This window comes from Cavia porcellus, unplaced genomic scaffold (assembly GCF_034190915.1).
Source record: "Cavia porcellus strain 051 isolate PalLab524CR breed Dunkin Hartley unplaced genomic scaffold, mCavPor4.1 scaffold_4, whole genome shotgun sequence".
Lineage (NCBI taxonomy): Eukaryota > Metazoa > Chordata > Mammalia > Rodentia > Caviidae > Cavia > Cavia porcellus.
Window position 1 is genome coordinate 29881146 of NW_026947487.1, and position 9752 is coordinate 29890897.

A 9752-nucleotide genomic window follows, 5' to 3' on the forward strand; every position below is an offset into this window, starting at 1 on the left:
TATGGAAAGGTGGAGACTCAGAAAATAGGACACTTTCAAAGGATAACAGTGTGAGAAGTTATAAGTAATATATTAAGAATTATTACTATCCAATGCTAAGCAAAAAGGCAGATATTCAATTTTCTATATAAGTTTCAAGTTTGGATAAAATTTATTGGTGCATCATAAATTATTATAGTGAGGATATCTGGGGTCGAGTGACCTTAATAGTTTGTGAGGATAGTGAGGTGGCTTTTGGAATGCTGCATATATTCCATTTACTCATTTGTAACCTTGCTACACAGATGAATTCACATTATGCAATTTCATTGAGTCAAGTACTTATGAGTAGCCACTTTTCATAACGGTTTTACACATTAGTTCTGTACTATTCTAATAAATACCTGAGTAACATGTAAATAGCTTTATAAATTTACAGTTCGACACTGTCAAACCCAATATTTCTTTGATTTGATCCTATCAAAGGTTGTGGTCACACAATAATTATATTATCTTGGAAACTGAATGGGAATTAAATTACTCATCTGGTTGGAAAATACTGTGTAGAATCTGAGAATAATATGACTAAAAAATTCAATAAAATTTGTAGAAATATGTACTTCACTTAGTCAACTGTTTCACTATAAATGTTGAGGAACCATTTATTTAGAAAAATGTTAAGAAACAATTATTATGGGATCAAAACTACTGTCATCTCAGAGAAGGTTTTTACATTATACTAGGTTGAAATTACTTGCAAATGAAGATATCACTTTCCCAAACTTCATTTCAGATGAGATCAGACGCATTCAGGATGGTATGGCCATAAACCAAAGTATTCAGTTCAAATACTTAATCAGTTGTTGACTATACCTATACTTGTCATTTGTAGATTTGTTATGCTTGTCTATGTGCTTAACACTACTTCTCTGGGTTGACTGCTGTTTTTAATTTAAAAAAACCTTAAGTAATATGGGATATGTGCATATATATTGATATATCTGTCCTATAACCAGTGTAACTAATTTTGCCATCTATGCATTGGTTCTGAAAGAGAAAGACATATATTGTGGGCATGCAATGTAGGTCTCTTCAAGTGAATGATGAATTAGAGCTTGGAGTCCAGACTGAGCAATTTAGCAAGACCTTGTTTCAAAATAGAATGAAAAGCAAAGACCTGAGGAATATAGCTCAGGACCAAGGCCCCAGGCTTGATCCTCATTACAAATGAAATAAAATAACATCAAATAAAATAAAAACTTTATAATGAAGGGCTGTACTCAGGTAATAGATGATCTCTATCTTCTCTTCTTATTTTTATCTTCTTCTGCAATTTAGGACCAGGAAACTAAATTTAATCACTTCATGCATGTAAGTATATGTCTTTAAATTTTATACTCATCAGCCAAAAGAAAAAATCAGTTATTACAGTACTTAAATTTACATTTTACCAATATTTATATAACAGAAAGAACACTGAAATAAATATGAGGGATCTAGTTCTACATGTAGGTCCTAAATATTTGCTTAATCTTAACAAAATGCATTAGTGATAATAATTATATAAATAGCATTTGAGTTGTGTTTTAAGGCAGTAACTATTTGTTTTAAAATTTAACATACCATCTATTACAAATTTAATTTTGTCGTACTATTTTTTCTTGTCATAGATTATTGGGGAAAGTATAAAAATATTTACCTCATAAATTAAATCAATAGATAGTTTCTCTAGAACCAAGAAAAAAGATAGTAATGATGAATCAAATTTAATAATTTTAACTAAGTTCCCTATTTCAAAATTCTAATCCAACGAAGAAATTTAAAATAATTACTCCAGGAGGAGTGTGGTTGGTATAAACTGATGATTAGTTAGGTGAAAGGAATCAATAGGTGAAAATTGGAAAAGAGATTGGAAACTTCTGGATAAGATTTTCATTAATGTGTTTGAGCCACATAGAAGAAATAACAAGAAAGCACATCAATTTTGTCAGGAACATGATAATTTACCTCATATACCTCAGAAATATCAGATGTAATTTTCCTTAATAATTGGCAGTTTAATAGCTTGATATAATTCTCTCCTATCAAATACAAAAGATTTGATATTTATTGACTATTATACAGAAAAATAACTGTACAAGTTTGCAGGTTATTTATCTAATGAAATAATTATTAAAAGTATCTTTAACAGCTTAGTCTCTAATTTCTACTAAAGCTGCATGTATGTTAAGCAACTCAACAATGTGTGACAGGTCAGAATTAAAACTTTAAATTAAATTCAGTAATTAGGGGAGAAGATGAAAATAACATTGGGATGACTTACACTCAAATATTTGATATTGTACAAATTTATAGAATAAATGTTTTTACAGAAAAATTATGTAAATATTATCATTTGTCCCCTTCAGATGATACATTATCATTTAAATTGTTACACTCACTGTGTTATCTTGTTTCTCAAGATGCTTGGCCACAAGTCTTCATAGTTTTATATTGGTTTCTATTACATTGCATCCCAAATTTCATTTATTAGCATATTAATTCTAATTTTAATGAAAATTCATATTCCTAACATTTCATAATATTTCCAATGCTGACTTTTTATAGTCTTACTAAAAGCACAAATAAGTATAGCTTGTAAGTTTTATAATACTGACACAATCTAGTTTTTGTAACTGTTGAAATTAGTTTTAAGAAAGCACGTATCAATATAACTGAAAATATTACATGGAATTATTTGTTTTTCTGCATAATCTAATTTATTAGCTTTTCATTTAGTGTTACTAACAAGTCATATTTTAATTTAAAAATTTAATAAAACAAATATTGTGAAGTTAAATGGAAAATTTATTTAAAGATCATTTGAAGTATACTTCATTTTAAAACTGTGAACTTGTAAAATTCTTTGAACTAATACAATATGCAAACCCACTTGACATCCTTAAGATTTTATTCCCATACAAATTTTTTGCTTTAGTATAACAATGGTAATTTTTGTTACTTTTGTATACTTTTGCTATTCAGTCTATAACTGATCACTTTCATTATAAAATGAAGATTTCTGGTTCAGATTTAAAATGTCAACTTTTCAGAGTTGGGATATTGGCTCATTAGAGTGCTATTCTTACCAGTGGGTTGATCATCTGCAAAATTCAGAGTTAAATATTCTTTTAGGATCTGGGATTCTGTAGGAAATAGTGTGGTATTGGAAAGTGTATGTATCTCCTTCACTGACTCCCCCATTCCCTCTGTTTCCTGGGTACCACTGCATAGGAATCATTCCTCTGCCATAATCTTCTCCATGCAGTTTCTTTCTTAGAGTTAACATATCACAGAATGAATGTCCATAACCCAATTAAATTTTGATTGAGCCAAAAATTTCTATAATTTAATTTGTGTCTGGTATTTGTCTCAGTAAAGCTATAGTGATACTACAGAAAAACTGGTAGTTCATTGCCATGACTTAAGTTTTTGGAACTGGTTTGAGGGAGTTTAGAAATGTTTATATACTCAGGCAAAGGAGGTTTAGAATGCTGTAATCACAGCCTATGAATAATCTGTATTGGAACACAGAAGACAGGAATTCTACTAGGAATGCGGACAATGAAGGTCAGGCTCAGCAGGTTTCAGTTGATAGCAAAGACTCCAATGGCAGTTGAGCTAGAGGCTTTGTGTATTACACTATAATGGAAAAGTTATCAATTTTTCCCATGTCCTGAGACTGAGATTAAGGCCCACAATTTTAAATGGAAAAATTTTTAAGATAGAGCAAAATTCTGGCTATGGAATAGGTGATATCTTTAACAAGATTTCTAATGAGAATTGGGAGCAAGAGACATGAGAAAGAGTTGAAAAACTTATATTTGAGCTCAGAAGGAACCACTTATAAAGTCAGTGCCAAAAGAAGTGCTGTTGCTGAAGAGATTTAGCAGCATTAAAAAAGAACCAAATATTCTGAACAGTGATAAGAAAAAAGATGCCTTGAGATATCTCAGAAATCAACAAAATTCAATTCATCACAGGATCAAGCGTGAAAAACTGTCTGGCTTTTATTTGAGAAGACTGTCACTGAGACACCTGATTCCCTCCTGGGGAATTGGCTCCTGATATTTCTATCACTGTTTTCAGCCATCCCATCTCTTCCATTCTGTCAGTCATTCTGTGGCAGGATGCTTAAGTTACTGAGCTGTCAGGAAACCTGATACTCGTTCTACTGACACAAAGAATGCAGGAACTGTTGGATCAGGAAGACATCAACCAATGCAGATGTGAAAGACTTGGCAAGGGGCTTCTGAGAAAGGAGTTCATGGACATGCAAGAATGAGGAAGCTGTACACATTAAGTAAAGCCAGAACAATAAAGAAGTCAGGTCAGCAGCAACTAGCAAGGATATAGAATTGCGGCTATTAGGGACCTCTGGAGTTCACAAGTGGCCACAACCCACTCTGAGTGCTAAATATGCATCTATAGATTTTAATATTTGTCCTTTTAGTTTTCAGTTGTGCTTTGTTTATTTTGTGTCTTGTATTTTGGAAGTATTAATTCTCTTACAGGAGATCACAGCCAAGAGTTTGTCTTCAGAAGAAAAGCTCAACTTGGGATTTTCAACAACTCTAGATATATTAAAATTTTCATAATTTAAAGAAATTGATTACCTAGATCTTGCATACTGAGATTGATAAAAGACTTGGGGGGCACCAGCAGAATAATATTATGATTTAGACCTCAAAGTGTCATGTTATTCAGAAATGGGGCATTTAAAAGTAATTGGATCATTGGAGTGCTGTATTCACCAGAGGACTGATCAGGTTATGGATCCATAGCTCTTTGTGCCAATAGAAGATGGGTGCAGTACAAAAGAGATGTGTTTTTGTGAGTGTAGGTTAAAGATCACATCTTCCCTTTTGGTTACGTCTTTCTCTCTTTGCTTCCCCGTCACCACAAGGTCAGCATTTGTATGCTGCCTTTCCATCATGGTGTTTCTGCCTTGTAGTCACTCAAATTATAAAGTGAATTTCCACTGAAGCCTGATTCTTTGTCCAAGATCATTCCTGAACCCCAATACACTCTGCCTGTGATCAAGACAGCAGGAGTGAAGGTGAGGAGGAAGAACATGAAATTCTTAGACTGCTTGCAGGAGTCCTATCTACTGACATTTAGTTATGTAGATTGATCATACAAAAGGGAAAAATTCAAATTATTCACACATCGAGTTAGCCATATGAGTATATGACATTTAAGATTTCTATCGCAGTGAAATAAGAAAGAATGAATATTAGAAGTGAGTAAATAGAACAATTGACAGCATAAAAACGAAAGACAGTTGTTTATTTTGCTTTCTAGCCTTTGCAGTGGTGGCGTTTTGCTTGCTGTAGACAATGCAGTAATCTATTTGAACACGACAAGTTGTTCAGACATTCTGTCATTCTACTGGAACATCTTTCTCACCAATAGTATTGTCCTCCAATAGGATGTACACAGGAAAATAGATGGTTTCCATACCATCTAAGGGAAGTAAGTATTTCCTTACTTCCAAAACAGAACAGGGAGATGGCGCTGAGACGGCAGCTATGTGCCCCCATGCCTGACCTAGATTTTGTAAGAATAACACATTTTGTTACTTTTTCAATAAATTGGGGAAGCCTATATTTTTCCTTGTTTACACCTTTGATCCTTAAAAATGTTATATTCTTGAGGAATAATTAGTTTTAGTAATGTGTCTTTCTGTTGTGATTTCCAGGCCATTCCTTATATACAGTTGCTTTACAACATTAAATATAAAATATTTATTACTGATCAAATGACTGGTCTTTAAAAAATTTTCAATTCCTGAAAGAGTTTTTTCACCTATTATTTTGAAAAAACACACCTAGAAAATGCAAGAGCAAATCTGGCCAAGGAAGAATTGGACTTTATATCAAGAATATACAATAAATTGAAAGAGATTTAAAAATACAGTACTGATGTCACAAAGATTTTGCAAGCTTTGTTTATACCATTTCAGTAAATTTATTGATGGCTATATACTGCTTTCTCCAGATCAAGTTGTAAGTAAAATATTTCAGTACCAGTAATTTCACCCTAAAACTTTTAATAATTTACTATTGATAACTTTGCTGAGATGTAATTTATGTGCACTGAAAAATATTTGTTTAAAAGTGTGAATAGTAGTAATTTTTAACAGATACTTCTAATGTCTACAGTTATTCATACAATTATGAAAGTAAATATCATATTTCAAGATCATGAAACTATTACTAACTGCACCAGTAATCATTTTTTGCTTTAATTCATCTTCTAGTGATGATGAGATGAGAGATAGATTGCCAGGAGTTTTGTGTATGAGATTCACACCACATGATTGAAACTTTGGAATTAAGAAGGCAAAATTTATTTATGACATCTTACACAACTGTATTCATCTGCTGAGGAAGATAAGAAACTCAGTCTTCCTATGGTAAATAAAGTCTTTCTTTACAAAGACAAGTGCAAATTGCCTATATTATTAACTTTTAGGCTAAGGTAATTGTATACAAGGGAGAGAAATACAATAGATTACTAGTTACTATCAGATTTTTTACCCCATTTGTAATATAAATGCATATGGTTATTCCTTTACAAGTTTCTGAGCTTTCAGTCACCGTTAACTCTTGCTCCTTTACTGATGTCTTAGGTTTCATTTTTCACAAAATATTAAGTGCAGAAACTTAGAAAATACTTTCGCTACAGGTCTACACTGACATGTGTACACACTGTAAAACCAGTAACCTCACACATCATAACTGAACCCCAAAGGTTACCTTATGCCTTGTGTAACTTCTCTACCGCAGGGGACCTGTGATCCATTCCTTTGTCACTATAATATCTGAATTTATAGAATGTTATAAAGATAGGATCAAGGAGTATTTCTTACCTTACTAAAGTTATTTTTACTTAAAAATTAATTAAGTGGATATGATTTAATCAATTATTCTATATTTTAATAAGAATTAAACAAAAAGAAAAAACATAATACAATGAATTGTAATTTATATAACAAATTTAAAAAAGCAAAATGATTAATAATACATCACTTTTCTGGTACCTAAGTAAATTATAAGTTGCATTATTATGAGAAGATATTCTCATTCATTCTAAACAGGTCAAATATAAGAGAAAATAGGTTTGTTCTTTAAAAGATTCATCTATCATTCTAGTTTTCATTTCTTTTGATTGAAATTATGATGGGAAATTACACTAATTACTTTTGAAAATCAACTGATAACATTATCCAAAATAAAACAATTAATGAATTATTATATTTATGTGTTGAACTGTAAGCTAAATTTGATGAAGCTTAAACACTGTCCATCTGTAATTACCTGACACTAGAAAGTAACATTAATTTTCCTATCAAATATTATGTTAAAATATATGCAATTGTAATATAGTGTAGAATATTTGAGGTTATTTTTGTATTTTGCCATAGTTTGCTATAATAAAAAAGAAAAATTTATTGGAAAACTTTATTTAATGCTTTTATATAAAATTATTCATATGTGGAAATGAGAGATTTAGTATGGAAATGTTTTCAAAATTCCTTTGAGACTTCTTATTATCAAAAGTGACTCAAAAACCACAGTTGCTTTGCTATTATTCCTGTATTTTAAATGTTCAGTAAATATCTCTCCACTTAAGCATCTGAGCAAAAGTTGTGTCTGTCAGAAACTGCCAGAGTATACTGTTACGAGGCAGCATACATCACTTCTCAATTTTCTGTAATTTTTAGTTTTTTTTAATTTCATAGAAAAATATAATCAAATTTCAAAACAAAATAATATAACAATAAAAATTAGTAAAAAATTGCATAGTTCTGTCTTCAAAATAGTTATTCAGAGTAAAATTATGGTCTTAAAAATTTCCTCAGGCTATATTTGCATAAATCATTCTTTTCAATGAAATTCTAGAAACTAGTAGTATTACTATCTTATATTTTCCTTTTTCTTCTCTTTCCTTCCCCTTACCCACATCCTGGCTCCTTTCTCCTTTTGAACAGTTCTTTTCATTTAAAAAAAAATATATTATGTATTTTTGCCCTTATTTACTCTTTCAATTTCTTACACAAGGGACATAATATGATGTTTATAATTGTGAGTTTTATTTAATTCACTTATGACTATGGTCTCAAGTGGCATCTTTTATCTGTATTTATCTCAAAATTATCCTTCCTTATGACTGAGTAGTACTCCATTGTATAAAAAGGCCACATCTCTTTTATTCATTTTTCATTTGATGAGTATTTGGCTTATTTGTAAGATTTGCCTATTACATGAGTGCATTTATATAGCTGTGGTATGACATTTTTTAATAATTCTTGGAAGATACCTGAAAGGGGAAAGTTGGGTTGAATGAGATCTCTCATCATAGTTTTTGAAAAATCTCTCATATGATTTTTACAGTGGTTACACCTGTTTACAAACTCACAAATAGTGGAAAAGAGTTCTTTTTTCCTCACAGCCCAATAAGTATTTGACATGGATTGATTACGTTTGATGATAACCATTCCTTCTGGAGTAAGGTGAAATGTTAGTGTGGTTTTAATTTGCATTTCTGGAATGAACCACGATGCAGAACATCTTTTCATGTTTTTATTTTCTATTTCTACTTCTTCATCTGAGAAGTGTGCATTTGTCTCAGATGCTCACTTTTGGACTGGATCTTTAAATTAAGGGTCTGAATTTTTCATTTTTGCAGATATTAGTCTTCCATCTGAGGGGCAATTCACTAAATTTTTTCCATTGCATGCATTGCCCTTTCACACTATTGATGATTTATTTTGTTGTGCAAAACATTTCAGTAAGATGGCAATTCAGTTGTTGATATTTTTGTAACACTGCCCATGTAAACTAGGTTTTTAAATATTAAAGAGGACACAAAAATTTATATGTCTACTGTCGCCAATAAATAGCTAGATAAAAACCAGATTAAGACTCAACTCCACTGATATTCCTTCCCCAAAATATCCAAACATTATGTTTTACCAACCAGATTCACTAAAGGGTGTATCTCATAAATTATGATGACCTAACATAAGGAAAATCTATAAAAACATCATTGAACTCTTGCATTGCATCACAAATATATTTGTCAATATCATTTCAAATTAAAATATTAATTTTAAACTTGTTCTTGTTCATAAAACTATGTGGTACTCTTATAAAGAAGTTTCCTGTTCAACTCAAGCAAGACACAGATGTAAAAATACAGCTGTGATTAATATCTTAACTGCCAGATTCCAATGCCTTTCCATGTTAATATTCACACTCTTACATAAGGCTTGTACTTTTTCAATGGTTAGCATTACTCTTATATAATGTATTATATTGCCAAGCTCAAAAGCAACTCATCTTTCATTATTAATTCAATATCTATGCTTCCTATATTGCCTTAGAGTCTTTTACTTTCTTGTCAGAGAATATTTTACTAAGTGTGTAATATTCTATAAGAATCATCATCCTAACAAAATGCAGGTAATTTATAATTTCAGAAGAAAGATACCTAAATACCTACTTAAATCTAAAACTATCAGGAGATCACATATTGGATCGTAATCCAGGAATTAGAAGGAACAGCAAAATATTTGGAACTCATTTATTCTAGGAGATATTATATATTCTGATTCAATTATATTATATATTCAGATGAAAGAGAAAACCAGAAATCACATTTCTTTAATTATAGAGAAAAAGCACAAATTTCTAAAGCTAGTCGGCATCAGATAAAATATTTTAACA